The 18,952-nt window shown below is 43.2% G+C and overlaps 1 protein-coding gene across 1 annotated transcript in view; it reads left to right on the top strand.

Annotated features, from left to right (window-relative positions):
* LOC132836829 (GDNF family receptor alpha-2-like) overlaps positions 1-18,952 on the top strand; it is a 317,669-nt gene that overhangs the window by 154,934 nt on the left and 143,783 nt on the right. The gene's annotated exons all lie outside the window — the stretch shown is intronic.

Here is an 18,952-nt window from a genome sequence, read left to right as displayed (position 1 = left end):
TCTTCTGTGGCACAACTTTCTATGATTCTATGATTCCCATAGCCCCTTCTATTCTGGAACAAGAACAGCACTGGAGAAACGTTATGGTAAGAAAATAACAACTTACATTTAGAAAGCAAAGTTGACTGACACCACTGGATCAACTACTGATTTGGAAGTGATGCAGAGCTTCATACAGCAGAAGTACAATCTGTTTAAACTGAACTCAGACAAACTGTAGCACAGATGATAGTAGTCTCCTGATAAAACAGGATTATTATTTTAACAATGTGCAGTGAGTAAAGGATAGTGTGAAAACAAAAATTCTGTGCATTATATCAATCCTAGTCGTGCACAGCACTGTATTTTCGAGATATTAATGGGAAAGAGTTAGTTCATCATCTCTGCATTGTCCAAGACATGATGTGTCACTCTGTTTCCCATTATAATATAATTCGCTTGCTCATCAAATGTCATTGTATACAACAGTTTTTCACATTACAAGTAAGAAATGCTGGTTCACACAATGTTTGTGGGATAAAATACTCAAAACGTTGATGTTCTTTAATAACTTGTATAATTGAAAGCACGTGTTGGTTCTGGGAACGAGAGGTTGTGGCAGATTTTTTTACCCTTGACAATACGCTTAGAATGAAAATTCCAGATTGTGCTGCCTTTTGGTTCTGAGGTTCTGTTCAACGAATCTTGGCAGCAAGGCCAGAAAATAAGAACATGATATAAATTATGAATTCCTCTACTGCAGTTATGGAATTGTCATGAGAGAGCAGTTGAAATTGTATTTTATAAACAAACAGGCAGGCAGTAATATTACAGATATTGTTCCTGGGTTGTTATTGACAGAGCAATTATTGACTACTCCTTGTGTGCAATTGTTTGAACAGTTCAAGGTTTTCTGAGCCACCTCCAGAAGTCAAGATGATCCATGAAAGAGGACCTCAGGTTGGATAAGGTCAGGTGTTGGCTGGATGGGGAAGTCAGGTTGGATTCTTTTAAAGAAATTGCGTGCTAATATCATTATTTCTTTCTTAACAAGAAAAAAGACCACAATTATTCCACTTTTACTCTGAATAACTGTAATAGCGTTGATTGCAAGAAGAAAGTGCAAGTAAAGAGGTTTTGCTGCAACTGTACATCGCATTGCTCACCACAGTTTTAGTCTCCATCCTTAAACGCTTCAGAAAACATATACTGGTTAAGTCTTACTATTAACGGGTTGTCTTAAAAGGAGTGCTTGAGCAAATTGGACCCAGAGAACAGCAGAGCATATGGTCATCTTATTCAAATGGGCAATACTGTGAAAGGAAAAATAAAACAAAGAACTGTGGATGGTGGAGATCTGAAACAAAGCAGAACTTGCTGGAGAAACTCAGAAATCCCAGCAGCATCTGCGGAGTGATGTCAGATTTAACATTTGACCCATAGAGTCATAGAGGTGAACAGCAAGGAGACAGGCCCTTTGGCCCAACTGGTCCATGCAAAGCAAAATGTTCATCCATGCTAACTCCATTTCCCTGCACTTGACCCAAGTCCTTCTAATCTTTTCCTATCCATGTATTTGTTCAAATAGCTTTCAAATGTTGGTAATGTACCCGCAACAACCACTTCAGTTGTTCCTCAGGCTCCCTTTTACATCTTTCCCCCCTAACCTTAAACTGAACACATGGTTGCAGGGATGGTGTAGGGGGAAGGGTTTTGGATTCTTGGATAATTGGAGTTCTTTCTGGGCAAGGTGGGATCTGTATAAACAGGATGGTCTTCACTTGAACCAGAGGGTTACCAATATCCCGGTGGGTGGGAGAGGAGAGATTGCTAATTTCCTATTTGGGGCCGGGGGGGAGGTTAAACTAAAGTAGCAGGGGGATAGGAACCTGAATTGTAGTTCCAGTGTACAGGAGGTTGAGGGTCGTGAGGTCAGGGATAGGTTTACAAGATCGCGAGAGGGCACTGATAATCAGGATGTTGGTTTGAAATGTGTATATTTCAATGTCAGGAGCATCTGGAATAAGATGGGTGAATTTGCAATATGGATTGGTACCTGAGATTTCAATGTTGTGGCCATTTCAGAGACATGGCCAGAGGAGGAACAGGAATGGTTGTTGCAGATTCTGGGATTGAGATGTTTCAGAAAGAACAAAGATTAGATTAGATTAGGTTCCCTATAGTGTGGAAACAGGCCCTTCAGCCCAACTAGATCACACCGACCATCCGAAGACTAACCCACCCAGACCCATTCTCCCTAACTAATGCACCTAACTCTATGGGCAATTTAGCATGACGAATTCACCGAACCTCTTTGGATTGTGGGAGGAGACCGGAGCACCCGGAGGAAACCCACGCAGAAATGGGAAGAATGTGCAAACTCCACACATGATAGTAAAAGGAGAAGAGTGGAGTGGTGGTGTGGCATTGTTAATCAAGGACAGTATTACAGCAGCTGAGATAACATTTGAGGACTCATCCACTGAGGTGGTTCGGGCTGAGGTTCGAAACAGAAAAGGAGAGGTCACCCTGTTGTGAGTTTGCTATTGGCCTCTGAATTGTTCCAGGGATGTAGAGGAAAGGATTGCAAAGGTGATTCTGGATAGGCATTGAAAGTAACAGGGTAGTTGTTATGGGGAACTTTAACCTTCTAAATATTGACTGGAAACTCTATAGTTTGGGTACCTGAGATAACTCAACTCTGTTTTAGTCCAATGTGTGCAGGAGGGTTTCCTGACACAGGATGGTGTCAGACCAACAAGAGACGAGGCCATATTGGATTTGGTACTGGGGAATGAACCCGGCCAGGTGTAACATTTGGAAGTAGGTGAGCACTGTGGTGATAGTGGCCATAATTCGGTTGTATTTACAATAGCAATGGGCAGGGACAGGCATATACTGCAGGGAAAGAGTTATAACTGGGAGCAAGGAATTATGATGTGATTAGGCAAGAATTAGGATGCATAGGATGGGGAAGGAAACTGCAGGGGATGGACACACTTGAAATGTGGAGCTTATTCATGGAACAGCTACTGCGGGTCCTTGATAAGTATACAACTGTCAGGCAGGGAGGTAGCTGTCGAGAGAGGGAACCATAGTTTACGAAAGAAGGTGAAGCTTTTGTCAAGAAGAAGAAGAAGAAGGCTGATGTGGAGATGAGGTGTGAAGGTTCAGTTCGGAGGTTTGAGAATTAAAAGTTAACCAGAAAAGATCTAAAGAGAGGGCTAAGAAGAGCCAGGAGGGGACATGAGAAGTTGTTGGCAGATAGGATCAAGGAAAACCCAAAGGCCTTTTATGGATATATCAGGAATAAAAGAATGACTCGAGTAAGATTAGGGACAATCAAAGACAGTAGTGGAAAATTGTGTGTGGAATCTGAGGACAGAGGGAAAGTGCATAATGAATACTTTTTGTCAGTATTCACATTGGAAAAGAGCAATATTATTGAGAATACAGACACCCAGCCTACAAGATTAGATGGGATTGAGGTTGACAAAGAGGAGGTTTTAGCAATTTTGGAAGATCTGAAAATAGATAAGACCCTTGGGCCGGATGGTATTTATCCTTGGATTCTCTGGGAAGCCAGTGCAGAGATTACAGAGCCTTTGGTTTTGATCTTTATGTCATCATTGTTGACAGGAGTAGTGCCAGAAAACCGGAGGATAGCAAATGTTGTTCCCCTGTTTAAGAAGGGGATTCGGGGCAACTCTAGTAATTATAGGCCAGTGAGCCTTACTTCGGTCGTGGGTATGGTGTTGGAAAAGGTTATAAGAGATAGCATTTAGAACCATCTACAAAGGAATAATTTAATGAGAAATAGTCAACATGGTTTTGTGAAGAATAGGTTGTGCCTCACTAACCTTACTGATTTCTTCAAGAAGATAACAAAACAGGTGGATGAAGATGAAGGGGTTGATGTGGTGTGCATGGATTTTAGTAAGTCATTTGGCAAGATTCCACTAGGTAGGCTATTGCACAAAATACGGAGTTTCGGGATTGAAGGTGTTTTAGTGGTTTGGATCAGAAATTGGCTGGCTGAAAGAAGACAGAGGGTGGTGGTTGATGGGAAATGTTCACACTGGAGCTCAGTGACCAGTGGTGTGCTGCAAGGATCTGTTTTGGGGCCACTGCTGTTTGTCATTTTTATAAATAATCTGGAAGTGGGCAGAGAAGGATAGGTGAGTAAATTTGCAGACGACACATTTGTGGGTGAAGTTGTGGATAGTGCTGAAGGATGTTGTGGGTTACAGAGGGACATAGATAAGATGCAGAGCTGGCTGAGAAGTGGCAAATGGAGTTTAATACAGAAAAGTGTGAGGTAGTTCACTTTGAAGAAGTTACAGGAATGCAGAGCACTGGGCTCATGGTAAAATTTTGACAGTGCAGATTAAGAGAGAGATCTCGGTGTCCAGGTGCATAAATCCCTGAGAGTTGTCACCCAGGTTGAGAGGATTGTTAAGAAGGCATCTGGTATGCTGGTGTTTATTGATAGGGGGATTGAGCTTCAGAGCCATGAGGTCATGCTTCAGCTGTACAAGACACTGGTAAGGCCACACCTAGAGTATTGCTTATAGTTCTGGTCACCGCATTATTGGAAGGATGTGGAAGCTTGGGAAAGGGTTCAGAGGAGATTTACGAGGATGTTGCTTGGGATGGAAGGAAGGTCTTATGAGTAAAGGCTAAGGGAACTGAGACTGTTTTTGGAGAGATGAAGGTTGAGAGGTGACTTAATCGCGATGTATCAGAGAATCAGAGGGTTAGATAGGGTGGATAGTGAGAGCCTCTTTCCTCTGATGGCTAACATGAGAGGACATAGCTTTAAATTGAGGGGTGATAGATTTATGACAGATATCAGGGGTAGTTTCTTTACTCAGAGAGTAATGGGGCGAGGTAGGGCCTGCCTGCAACAGTAGTGGACTCGCCAACGTTAAGGGTATTTAAATGGGCATCGGGTATACATTTGGCTAATAATGGAACGGTGTAAGTTAGATGGGCATCAGATTAGTTTCATAGGTCGGCGCAACATCGAGGGCTAAAGGGTCTGTGCTGCGCTGTAACGTTCTATGTTCTAGGTTCTAAACTGATGCCCTCTCGTCCTCAATTCCCAAACCCTGGGAAGAAGACTGAGTGATTCATCCTATCAATGCCCTCTCATGATCATATGTACTTTGACAAGATCCCCGCTCAATTACCTACGCTCTGAAGTGAAACATTCTGGCTTGTCCAACCTATCCCTATGACTCAGACCCTTGAGTCCTGGCAACATCTTTGTAAATTTCTTCTGCAATCTTTGTAGTTTAATAACATCCATCTGATAGCAAGGTGACCAAAACTGAACACAATACTTCAAGTGCGACCTCATCAAGTACAACTGCGACATAAGTTCCCAACCCCTCAATGCCCTGACTAATGAAGGCCAGTATGCCAAAAGCCTTCTTCATTGTCCTGTCTACCTGTGACTCCACTTTCAGAGAACCGTACACCTGAACTCCAAGGTCATTCTGTTTCACTCCAATCCTTAAGGCCCTACCGTTCACCATGAAACTCCTACCTTGATTTGACTTTCCAAAATGCAAGCCCTCACCCTTATCTATATTAAACTCCATTTGCCATTTCTTGGCCCACTTCCCCAGCTGATCAAGGTCCTGCTGCAATTTCTGACAACCTTCCTCACTTTCCATGATACCGCCTATTTGGTGTTATCTGCAAACTTACCAATCATGCCCTCTAATGGGTACAGCACCGATCCATGAGGCACTCCACTAGTCACAGTCTGATAATCATCCTTCCACTATTACTGTCGACTTCCTATCGTTAAGCCAATGGTGCATCCAATTTGCCAGCTTCCCCAGGATTTCATGTGATCTAACCTTCCAGAGCAGCTTACCATGCAGAACCTGATCAAAGGCCTTACTGAAATCCATATAGACCATGTCTACCGCCCTGCCCTCACCAACCTTCCGGGTCACTTCATCAAAGAACTCTCACAAGTTTGTGAGGCATGATCTCCCTTGCACAAAACTATGCTGATTACTCCGAATCGAATCTTGCCCTTCTCGATGCTTTTACATCTTATCTCTCAGAATCTTCTCAAGTAGCTTACCTACCACAGATGTTCGGCTTATTGGTCTATAATTCCCAGGTTTTTTCTTTGCAGTTCTTCTTGAATAATGGCACAACATTCACTCCGCTCCAGTCTTCCAGGACCTCACCTGTGGCTAATGATGATGCAAAATTATCAGCCAGGGACCCCACAGTTTCTTCTCTAGCCTTTTGCAGTGTTCCTGGATATATCTGGTCAGGACTTCGAGATTTATCTACCTTCATATGTTTTAATCCATCCAACACCTCCTCGACTGTGATATGGACCACGAAGTCTTCATGTCTTTCTCCAAACTATAATATTGAATACATTCCAAGACTGAATTGGACAGATTTGTGGATTGTAGGGGAGATCAAGGGTTGTTAAATTGAAGCTGTAATCAGATCAGCGATTTCTGAACTGAATGGAGGGCGCACTTGAGGGGTCATTACCTCATATTCCTGCTCTTATCTCATGGGTTCTAGTCCACTTTAAGAAATACTCTCCTCATTTGAAAGCAAGTTGGGGTGGGTGAATTATTGGACTGAGATGGGGACCAAAGCACAGGAGGCAGAAGGCGATTATGCTGTGGTAATCCAGCCGGACGAGTAATCCAAAGTCTCATGTAATGCACTGGGGATCCAGGTTTGAATACAACCACAGCAGATGGTGAAATTTGAACTTTAAAAACCATGGTGGAGTTAAAAGTCTGATGACAGCTATCAAACCATTATCATAACAACATCTCTGGTTCACTAATATCCTTTAGATAAAGTAAATTGCTGCCATTATGTGGTTTGGCTAGCCTGACGCCAGATGTGACTCTAGACAGAGTGGTTGACTTATAATGCACTTTGGCATCAACTAGCAAGCTATTCAGCTGAATTAACCCACTAAAAAGCCGCAAAAAAGGAATGCAATTGACCAGACCACTCAGCATTCAACCAGGAACCAGAAATGACAACAGCAAACTCAGCCCAGAAATCCTGCGAAACTTCCCGGTGAATACTGGAGACAAGTGCTAGACTAGGACTGTCAGACAACTGAAAAACAACAGCCTGATGTCATCCATAAGTTGTGGTTCTGTGAATATGACCAAGTCCCAGACAGCACTATCACTACCCCTCGGTATCCATTCTCCACAAGCAGGATGCATGCAGTGGAGGTGAGACAGCAGTTGATACAGCAGTGGTGCACAGTCTGGAGGCAACTGGCCTGGGATTCTGCAATACTGAGTCTGGATCCCATGATATCTCATGGCATCAGGTCAAATACGGGCAAAGAAACTGCCTGGTGATCAGTATGCACTGCTCATCCCACCCCTCCCTCCCCTCCACATTGGCTGATGAATCGGTAGCCCTTCATACCACTTGGGGGAGAGGACAGAGGATGGCAAAGGTGGAGAATATCTTCTGAATGATAGACTTCAATATGAAATACTCAAGACTGACCCTTCAGCAACTCTAGTAACTGAAGTGGTTGAGTTCAAATAGACAGAGCTGCTACATTAGTTCTGCACCAGGCATTGAGAAAACGAACAAGAGGAAAAAAACATACTTGATTTTTTTTACCAGTTCCACATAGTATCTGACTTCCAAAACAGGGCTTTGTCTCCACAAGCACTGTACAGTGGTCACAGAACATTATCAATAGAAGTGACCCGACATTTTTTTTTGTTGGTGAAGTCCTGTCTTTATCGTGAGAATACCCTCCATCTGGGTGGCACTATTGCTGTGTTAAATGAGACAGGCGTCGAACACATCTATCAACTGAAATCTAGGCATCATAAGCCGCTATGCAGCAGCAGAATTGTATGCCAATATAACAGGAAACCTCATGCACTGGCCTAGGTTCCACTCAGCCATTGCCAACAAGCTAGGACATAAACCCTGGTTCAATGAAGAGGGCAGGAAGGTATGCCAGGAGCAACACCAGGCATTCCCAAAAATGACGTCTCAATCACTTGAAGCTACTAATGTGACAAACAGCAAAATCAACAAATGACACAGCTAAGTTATCCCACAACAAATGGATCAATCCTGCCACATTCAATCGTAAACACTAATGGATAATTAAACAACTCACGGAGGAGGAGGCTCCAATTCTTCAATAATGGGCAACCCAGCTCAAAATAAGGCTGAAGTTATTTGCAACAAACTTCAGCCAGAAGTGCTGAGAGGAAGATTCATTTTGGACTCATCGAAAGGTCCACAACAGCTCAGATGCCAATCTTCAGCCATTCCAAAGCCCTCCATGTGCAATCAAGAAATGTGAGAGGCACGACATCGTGTACAGGCCTGACAACATTCTGGCTAAAGTACTGAAGACATGGACTCCAGAACTTGCTCCTTGAGCCAAACTGTTCCAGTACAGCTCTCTAAGACTGGCATCTACCCAGCAATGTGGAAAATTGCCCAGGAATGTCAGTACTCAAAAAGTTAGACAAACCCAACAGTCCGTATTCCATTATCAATAAAGGACTGAAAGGGCTCACGGGCAATGCTATCCAGGAGCATAAGGTGAACAATAACCTGCTGTTAGGCATTCACATGGGTCACTGAGCGACTGGTCTCATTACAGCCTTAATTTCAAAATGGACAAAAGAGTAGTGCTCGAGAGCTGAGGTGAGAGTGACTTCCTTTAACATCAATGTCACCTTTGACCAATGTGGCATCAAGGAGTCCTAGCAATCATGAAATCAACAAGTCATGGAGATGTACAACATGGAAACAGATCCTTCAGCCCAACTCATCCATGCCAACCACATGTCCTAAATTAACTGAGTCCCATTTGGTAGCATTTGGCCCATATCCCTCCAAACTGTTCCCATCCTCATTCCCATCCAGATGCCATTTAAATGTTGTAATTGTATCAATCTCTACCACTCCCTCGGGCAGCTCATTCCATACACACACTCTGCTTGAAAAAGTTGCCCCATAAGTCCATTTAATTCATTCCCCTCTCACCCTAAACCTCTGTCCTCTCGTTCTGGACTCCACCTCCCGAGGGAAAAGACTTTGTCTTTTTTCCCTATCCATGTGCCTCATGATTTTATAAAATGGCACCCCTCAGCCTCTGATGCTCCAGGGGAATTATCCCCAGACCATTTCACCTTTTCTTTTCCCTCAAACTCTCCAACCCGGGCAACATCCTTATAAATCTTGTCGGAATCGTTACAAATTTCACAACATCTTTCCTGGAGCAGGGAGAACAGAATTGAACACAATATTCCCAAAGTAGTCTAACCGATGTCATGTACTGCTGCAACATGGCCTCCCGACTCCTTTAATGCAATGCACTGACCAATAATGGCAAGTGTGCAATATGCCTTCTGCACTATCCTGTCTACCTGTAACTCCGCTTTCAAGGAACCATGAATCTGCACTCCAAGGTCTCTTTATTCAGCAACACTCCCCAGCACTTTACCTGTAAGTGTATCAGTCCTGCCCTGATATGCCTGAGCAAAATGCACCTGTATCTCTTCCATCCAAGCTCCCAAGAGATCCTCCCACATCCATCAGAAATTCACCTGTACCTCCACCAATGTCATCTACCTGTTGTGGTCTCGTCTGCATCGGGGAGACAGGGCACCTTCTTGCAGATTATTTGAGATCTCTGGGACACCCGCACCCCGCAATCCCACCGTCCCGTGGCTGAACACTTTAACTCTCCACCCACTCCGTCAAGGACATGCAGGTCCCGGGCCTCCTCCACCACCAAACTTTAGCACCTGACACCTGGAGGAGGAACACTTCATATTCTGCCTTGGGACCCTGCAACCACACTGGATAAATGTGGAATTTCTCAGCTTCATTTCCCCTCCCCCACATTATCACAGTCCCAAGCCTCCAACTCAGCAATGCCCTCCGGACCGTCTATCACTGCCCCCTCTGACCTATCACCTTCTTCCTCACCTTCATCCATCTGTCGCTTTCCCAGCTACCTCCCCCAACCCCAACCCCCATCCCATTTATCTCTGAGCCCCCAGCCTGAAGTCTCATTCCTAATGAAGGGCTTATGCCCAAAACGTCAATTCTCCTGCTCCTCGGATGCTGCCTAACTTGCTGTGCTTTTCCAGCACCACACTCTAGAGAAAAAGCAGCAGCTTAGATTTATCTAAAATTAAACGCCATCTGTCACTCCTCAGCACATGAGATCAAGGTCCCGTTGTACTCTGAGACAACCTCTTTGATTGTCCACTCCACCTTCAATTTTGGTGTCAGACAGCCATCGAGTCAAACAGCATGGAAACAGACCTTTGGTCCAACTCATCCACACCCACCATGTTCCCAAACTAAAGGTTTGGCCCATATCCTTCCAAACCTTTCCTATTTATGAACTTGTCTAAAAGTCTTTTAAATGTTGTAATGGGACCCACATCCATCACTTTCTCTGGAAGTTCATTCCCTGCTGTGGAAAAAAGTTGTCCTTCGTGTCCTTTTTAAATATTCCTCCAGTCATCTTCAAAATATGTATCCTAGTTTTGAACTCCCCCACCCTCGGGAAAAGAGGTTGAATATTCATCTTGTAAATACCCATCCTATATGGTCACTCCTCAACCTCCTCTGCTCCTGTGAAACAAATCCCAGCCTGTCCAGCCGATTTTTATAACTCAAATCTTCCATTCCAGCAACATCCTGGTAAATCTTCTCTGAACCTTCTCCAATATAAAATATCCTTCCTTTATCAGGACGACCAGTACTGCAGACAGTACTCGAGCAGAAACCTCATCATGCACAATCTTAATATGATGTCCCAACTCCAATACTCAAGGATATGAACAATGAAGGCAAGCATGTTAAAAACCCTTCTCAACCATTCTGGCTTCTTGTGACACAAATTTCAAAGAATTATGTAGCTGAATTTCTAGGTTTCTACTCAGGACCCTACCATAAAGTGTATAAGTTTGATTTACTGAAATTTACATTTATCCAAATTAAACTCCATCTGTCACTCCTCAGCTCAGTGACTCAATTAATCAAGATCCCTTTGTAATCTTGGCTAATGTTCTTCACTGTCCACTATGAAACCAATTTTGCTGTCATCTGCAAACTTCCTTACGATGCCTCCTATGTTCTCATCCAAATTGTTTGCACAAATGACAAAACGAAAGTGGACCCAATACTGATCCGTGTGGCACACCACTGATCACAGGCCTCTCAGAATTGCCTCCACCACCTAGCCACCATCAATGCCATCTGCAAATTTACCAATCATACCCCCTAATTTACACAAATGACAAAAAAATGCAGTGAAACCAGACACTAATCCTTGTGGCACACCAGTGGTGACAGGGCTCCAATCTGAAAAGCAACTTCCTCCACCACCATCTGTCTCCTACCTTTGATCCAATTACGTATCCAAATTGCTAACTCTCCCTGTATTTCATGTGATCTAACCTTGCTAAACCAGTCTATCATGCAAACATTGTCAAATACCTTTCTGAACTCCATATAAACTAACTCTGCCACACTGCCTTCATTAAGCCTCTTCATCACTTCTTCAAAAAACTCAATCAAGCTTTTCCCAAGCACAAAATCACATTGACTATCCCTAATTAATTCTTGCCTTTCCAAATACATGTAAAACCCTGTCTGTCAGAATCCCTTCCAATAACTTTCCCACCTCTGACATCAGACTAACTGGCTTTTCTATATCACCTTTCTAAAGTAGGACCACTTTAGCCAACCTCCAGTCTTCCCGCATCTCACCTGTGACTATCAATGAGCCAAACATCTCAGCGAGGGGCCCAGCAATCACTGCCCCAGATTCCCACAAACTTCTGGGCTATGCCTGATCAGGTCCTAGGGATTTATCCACCTTTATGAAGGTGAAGATGTCCACCACATCCTCCTCTATAATATGGAAACTTTTCAAGATAGTGCTATTTATTTCCTCAAGTTCTCAAGTCAATGACAATTGGTGAGAATTTTCCACTGGTTGGAATCATATCAACACAAAGGATATATGCGATTGCCATTGGATGTCAATGATTTCGGCCCCAGAACATCATTGCAGAATGTCCTGGGCCCAGTGTCCTGGGCCCAACGATCTCCAGTCGCTTCCTCAGTGACCTTCCCCCTATCATAAGGTCAGAAGTGGGAATGTTTGCTGATGACTGCACAACGTTAAGCATCATTTGTGACTTTCAACTTGTGAAGAAGACTTACATGATATATACAAAGACAAATCAGAGTTCAGGTTTGGAGTCCAGTGACCCTTCCTCAGACTCTTCCACAGATCTGCTAATCCTGCTGATCTTTTCCAGCAATTCCTGTTTTTGATTCTGATTTCCAGTATCTGCAGTTCTTTCTGGCTTTACTTGTATAGTACAGATTTGGCTTTTGCATGGCAAATGACAAATGCCATTTCTGCCAGACAAGCGCCAGGTAATGACCATCTCCAAAAATGCAGAATCTAGCTATTTCCTGTTGATTCTCAATGGCATTACGAATGTTGATTCCTCACTATCAGAATCCTTGGAGTTACCATTGACCAGAAACTGAACTGGACTAGCCATGCTAAATTGCCAACGTTGTTTAGGATTTGCAGGCTAGTTGGATTAGCCATCAGAAGTGGGTTACAGCTGGGTCTGAGTGGGATGATCTTCAGAGAGTCAGTCTGAACTCGACGGGCCAAAAGCATTGCGGCTGTAAGAGACAGTCAGAGACGAGAAATCCTGCACTGAGTACTCACCTCCTGACTCTCCAGAGTATGTCCACAAGGCACAAGGGTGATGGAGTACTCCCCACTTGCCTGGACAGGTGCAGCTCCAGTAACACCCAGGAAACATGACACACTCCAGGAGAAAGCAGCTTGCATGATTGACACCACATCCACGTAAATTAAGCCCCTCCACTACTGGAATACAATGCTCGCAACATGTACTATTTAAAAGACACTACAGAAATTCACCATGGCTTCTTGACAGCAACCTTCAAAAATCATTATCACTACCAGCTAGAAGATGATCGGTAGCAATGACAGAGAAACACTGCAAGTTTCTTTTGATGTGGAAATATATTACCACTTGCAAACGACACTAAGGTCAGTGAAGTTGTGGATAGTGACGAAGGATGTTGGAGGTTACAGAGAGACATAGGTAAGCTGCAGAGCTGGGCTGAGAGTTGGCAGTTGGAGTTTAATGCGGTCAAGTGTGAGGTGATTCACTTTGGTTAGAGTAACCGGAATGCAAAGTACTGGGCTAACGGTAAGATTCTTGGTAGTATAGATAAGCAGAGAGATCTTGGTGTCCATGTACACAGATCCTTGAAAGTTACCACCTAGGTTGATAGGGTTGTTAAAAAGGCATACAGTGTTTTAGCTTTTATTAACAGAGGGATCGAGTTCCAGAACCATGAGGTTATGCTACAGCTGATGTGGCCGCACTTGGAGTATTGTGTACAGTTCTGGTCACCGCATTATCAGAAGGATGTGGAAGCTTTGGAAAGTGTGCAGAGGAGATTTACTAGGATGTTGCCTGGTATGGAGGGAAGGTCTCGCGAGGAAAGGCTGAGGGACTTGAGGCTGTTTTCGTTAGAAAGAAGAAGGTTGAGAGGTGACTTAATAGAGACATACAAGATAATCAGAGGGTTAGGTAGGAGAGCCTTTTTCCAAGTATGGTGACGGCGAGCACAAGGGGGCATAGCTTTAAATTGAGGGGTGATAGATATAGGACCGATGTCAGAGGTAGTTTCTTTACTCAGAGACTAGTAAGGGTATGGAATGCTTTGCCTGCAATGGTTGTAGATTCGCCAACTTTAAGTACATTTAAGTCATCATTGGACAAGCGTATGGACATACATGGAATAGTGTCGGTTAGATGGGCTTCAGATTGGTATGACAGGTCAGCGCAACATCGAGGGCCTATACTGCGCTGTAATGTTCTATGTTCTTCAGTGTTGCTGGGTCAAAATCTTGGAATTCCCTCCTTAGCATCACTGTGGGTCTATCTACACCAAATGAACTTCATTGGTTCAAGAATGCAGCTCACCATCATCTTTTCCAGGACATTAACGGATGGGCAACCAATATCAGCTGAACTAGAGAGTTCTCCATCTCTTGAATGAACGAAGAGCAGGAAGCAATCGTCATGGTTCCTTTTCCTTCTAACACCCTAGGCCCATCTGATCTTCAATTCTACCCTGATTTAGGTGCAGTCCATGTGTTGATGCTCGCTGCTGAAAAATGTGTTGCTGGAAAAGCGCAGCAGGTCAGGCAGCATCCAAGGAGCAGGAGGATTGACGTTTTGGGCATAAGCTTTCTTCAGGAAGAAGGGCTTATGCCCGAAATGTCAATTCTCCTGTTCCTTGGATGCTGTCTGACCTGCTGCGCTTTTCCAGCAACACATTTTTCAGCTCTGATCTCCAGTATCTGCAGACCTCACTTTCGCCATGTGTTGATGCTCTACGAGCACATTGTGACCTTTGCAAATCACATTTTGAAAACTGATCTTGGCAATATTTTCTTGCAGCTAATGATGCAAAGTAATAAGCAACATGTGTTTTTGCAGTCTTCAGGTGAGGAACGTACTTAGTATTTACTCTGCAACTTGACATCTGTAGGATGTTGGTCCGATCAAGTCCTGATAATGTAAGGATAAAATAATTGGTTCTTATAAAACAAACAAAACTTCAGAAAATTTGTGCAAATGATTGTGTACATGAATAAATGACCACAAACCTGGGCCTGTGTGAAAATATGAACATGCTGTGTGACCATATCTGTGCATGCATGTCTGCAGAAGTGTTTTGGAGACTGTAACCAATTAAAATAAATTGGCAAACACCAGACTGTAAATGTTATAGACAAAAAGAGGAAAGAAAATTTTATTCCGGCCACATCTTTCACAATATCACGATATTCCAAAATACCTATGCCCAGTGAAGTGGTTTTGAAGTGTTTTATTGAAACACTCCAAAAATGTCAGAAATGTCAGAAACACAAGCTGCTAATTTTCACAGAGCAAACTCCCACAACAGCAATGTGATAACTACCAAACTCTGCCTCAGCACCTTTTCAAAGATCTTCTACATTCACATGAGAGGGCAGATGTGGTCATTCCAAGGATGATACCTCTGGAGGTTCAGAACTTGGTCAGTCCTGGACTGCACTGACAGCCTGGACTTGTATCCACCTGCAGCCTTGAGCCCATATAAGCTCTAACTCACAAGCAATTTCTGTGCCTTTAGAAATACGGCAAATACCTGAAACAGAACAATGCAGAACAAATGATAATTCAATGAGAAATAACTAATGAAACAAGTATCAAGGGCTCCAAGGATAAGGCTTCGAGACCAGGAGCAACAATTTGACAGATGAAGACAGCTTGTTTCTGTCAAACTATTGCTCAATTGGAAAGGTCAAGCCTGTATGTCAACATTGATCAATCTGTACATTTCAGAGTGACTGTAATAGGTCAGGATGCTTTAGAAACTGAAAGTGAGTCAGTTTAGCTTAATTGTTACATCTCGTAACTCTTCAAATCAAGTAATGCAGCTGTGGTATTTTAATATGAATCCAGGGATTGTTACACGATAACAATTCTGAAAACATCTGTTGTGCATGCAATGATCATCTGTGTTAATCTCGGCTGCATATTATGATGTGAAATGAACTAAAAGAGTGCCATTTTCATTGCACCATTCATGATCACTGGACATCGCCAAGTTCTTTACAGTCAATCAAGTAACTTTGAAATAAATCATTTCTGTCATGTCTCAGCCAGTTTCCCCACAGCAAGTTCTCACAAATGCAATATAATGATCTGATGATGAGTTTTTGATGTGTGAGATGAATAAATATTGACCAGGATACCAGAGCTGAGTCCCCTGCTTTTCTTTGAAAGAGTTTCATGTCATATTTTGTATGTGATACCAGAGAGGGAACAGATTGCTCTCCCATCATAAAGATGGCATCTGTCAAAGAACAGCAGTTCCACAAAAATATCCTGGGATATCAGTCCTGATGATCATGCTCAAGGCTTCAAGCGAACCTTGAAGACGACACCTAGGACTCAATGCTACCAAATGTAGCCGCAAACATAAGATCATGTTGTACCCTGTTCCAGTCCTCCAATATTTTGAAATGAGGTGAGAGTGAAAGAATGTTCATGAGTGATGGCAGTGTATTGTTTCATTTTGGACTCTGAAGCAAATTCGGACATAATACATTCCAGGCACTGGACAGAAACCTGAACTAATGATTTCTGCAGTCAAGGGTACAGAGAATTTTTGAATTGTAAATTGAGTCTTCTCAATAAAATGTGCTGGAAAGCTAAATACATTCCAAGAAGTAAATGATTCACAAGCTAACTTTCAGTCACTTGAATGAATTGAGGAAATTCATTTCTTAGATGCAACACCAGTTTTTTTTATTCACTCATGGGAATTGGGCATTACTAGTTGGCCAGTATTTATTGCCAGTTCCGAGTTGCCCTTGGGAAGATGGCTTTGAACTGCTTTCTTGAACTGCTTCAATCCACATTCTGGTTCAAGACTCACAATACCATATGGGAGGGAATAGCAGGGTTTTGACCCAGCAACAGTGAAAGAAGAATATTTCCAAGTCAGAACAGCGTGTGGCTTGGAAGGGAACTGCAAGTGTTGTTTCTCTGTTTCTGCTTCCCTTGAACTTCTGTGGAACATCTTGGAGATCGTATGAACTGCTTCTTCTGAGTATCAGTGGGGGAGTGACTGCATGTTTGTGGATGTGGTGTCAATCAAGTGGGCTGCTTTGTCCTGGATAGTGTCAAGCACCTGTAATGCTTTTAGAACTGCACCCATTCAGGCAAGTGGGGAATATTCCCTTACACGTTTGACTTGTGCCTTGCAGATGGTGGACAGGCTTTGGGGAGTCAGGATGTGAGTTACTTGTTGCAGTATTCCGAGCTTTTCACCTGCTCTTGTCGCTTTTGTATTTATATGTGCAGATTGATAATCCCCAGAATGTTTGTAATGGAAATTTGTGCACCACTTCACAACCCAAGGCTCAATACTAAATCTTCTGAAAACTCGCTAGATACTGTCTCGGTCTTGTCGCATTTGAAAAAGGACTACCTTAGCATCTGAAGAGTTGCAAACAGCGATGAACATTGTGCTGTCATCAGTGAACATCCCCACGTCTGACCTTACAATGGATGAAATGTTATTGATGAAGCAGCAAAAGATAATTAAGCCTCAAACACTATCCTGAGGATCTCCTGCGCAGATGTGTGGAGCTGAGATAGCTGACCTCCAATAACCACAATCATCTTCTTATGTGTCAGGTATGAGTGCAGCCATTGGAGGGTTTTCCCCAATTTCCAATGATTTCAGTTTTGAATGGACTCCTTGCTGGTGCACTTAGTCAAATACGACTTCAACATCACGGGCAGTCATTCACATCTCACTTCTGGAATTCAGATCTTTTGTCCATGTTTGAACCAAGGTTACAATAAGACTAGGACTGAATGGCCTTGGCAGAACACAAACTAAGTATCAGTGAACAAGTTATCGCTGAGCAAGCATTGCTTGATCGTATCGCAGATGACCCTTCCATTGCCTGCTGAATGTTCAAGAGAACACTGTTGAAACGGTAATTGACTGGGTTGGATTTATCCCACTTTGTGTCCAGGACGTACCTGGACAATTTTCCAGATAGTTGGGAAGATGGCAGTGTTGCAGCTGGACTCAAACAACTTGGTGCAGCAGGTTCTGAAACACAATCTTCAGTCATAGTTAGAAGATTGCTGTGAATGCTTGAGCCTTATCCTTTGTACTGATTTGCTGGGCTCTCCCATCATTGAGGATAGGGATATTTGTGGAGTTATCCCCTTCAGTAAGTAACTTAATTGTCCACTGCCATTCATGATTGGTGGCAAGACAGCAGAGCTGAGATCTAATCTATTAATGTGGGATTGCTTTGCGATATCTATCACTTGCTGCTTATGCTGTTTGACACCCAAGTAGCCCTGTTCATAACTTTACCATGTGAATGCCCCATTTTTCAGAATGCTTGGAGCTATTCTTGGTATGCCCTCCTGAACTCTTCATTTCACCAGGGTTGAGCCCTGACTTGATAGGAACGGTAGAATGGAGTTTATGCCTGGCCATGAAGTTGCAGATTATGTTCCAGTATGACTCTGCTGCTGCTGATGGCTTGCAGTGCCTCAGGGATTCCCAATCCTGAGTTGCGAGATGTCAAATCTTCTGCGACTAATGAAATGTGAGTGCTATATGAATTGAAGTGGTTGATCTGACAAACTTAGAGGGAAGCTCCAATTGAATTACCTATTGGGGTAAAATACTTGTCATCATGTGAATGTTATAGCTGGGTTTGAGGCACACAACTGTCTCAGATTCTAAACAGTTTGCAAGCTTAATTCCATGGACATGAGTGCACAGTCCAGGCTGCAGTGACGAACTGTGGGAATGCTGCAGAATTTGGGGTCCCAGCTTTTCAAGGAGACATTCCACTTTGTGCAAATAATGCAGTCGTACTTTTTTAAAAAATTAATTCATGGCATGAGGGTGTCGCTGGTTAGGTCAGCATTTATTACCCATCCCTAATTGTCCAGAAGGCAGTTAAGAGTCAACTACATTGCTGTAGGTTTGGAGTCATATGTCAGCCAGACCAGGTAAGAATGGCAGATTTCCTTCCCTGAAGGACATTAGTGGCCCATATGAGTTTTCTCTGACAATCCACAATGGTTTCATGGTCTTCATTAGACTCTTCCAGATTTGTTTTATTGAATTCAAATTCTACCAACTGCCATGATGGGATTTAAACCTAGGTCTCCAGAACATCAGCTGAATTTCTGTATCAATAGTCTAGTGATAATACCACTAGGCCATCACCTCCTCTATTGACAAGGAGCAAGAAGTCTTGAAGTTGATACAACCAAAAGCCATG

This window comes from Hemiscyllium ocellatum, chromosome 48 (genome assembly GCF_020745735.1).
Source record: "Hemiscyllium ocellatum isolate sHemOce1 chromosome 48, sHemOce1.pat.X.cur, whole genome shotgun sequence".
NCBI lineage: Eukaryota > Metazoa > Chordata > Chondrichthyes > Orectolobiformes > Hemiscylliidae > Hemiscyllium > Hemiscyllium ocellatum.
The sequence above is the reverse complement of the archived record's forward strand: the minus strand, read 5'-3'. Positions and strand labels throughout refer to the sequence as shown.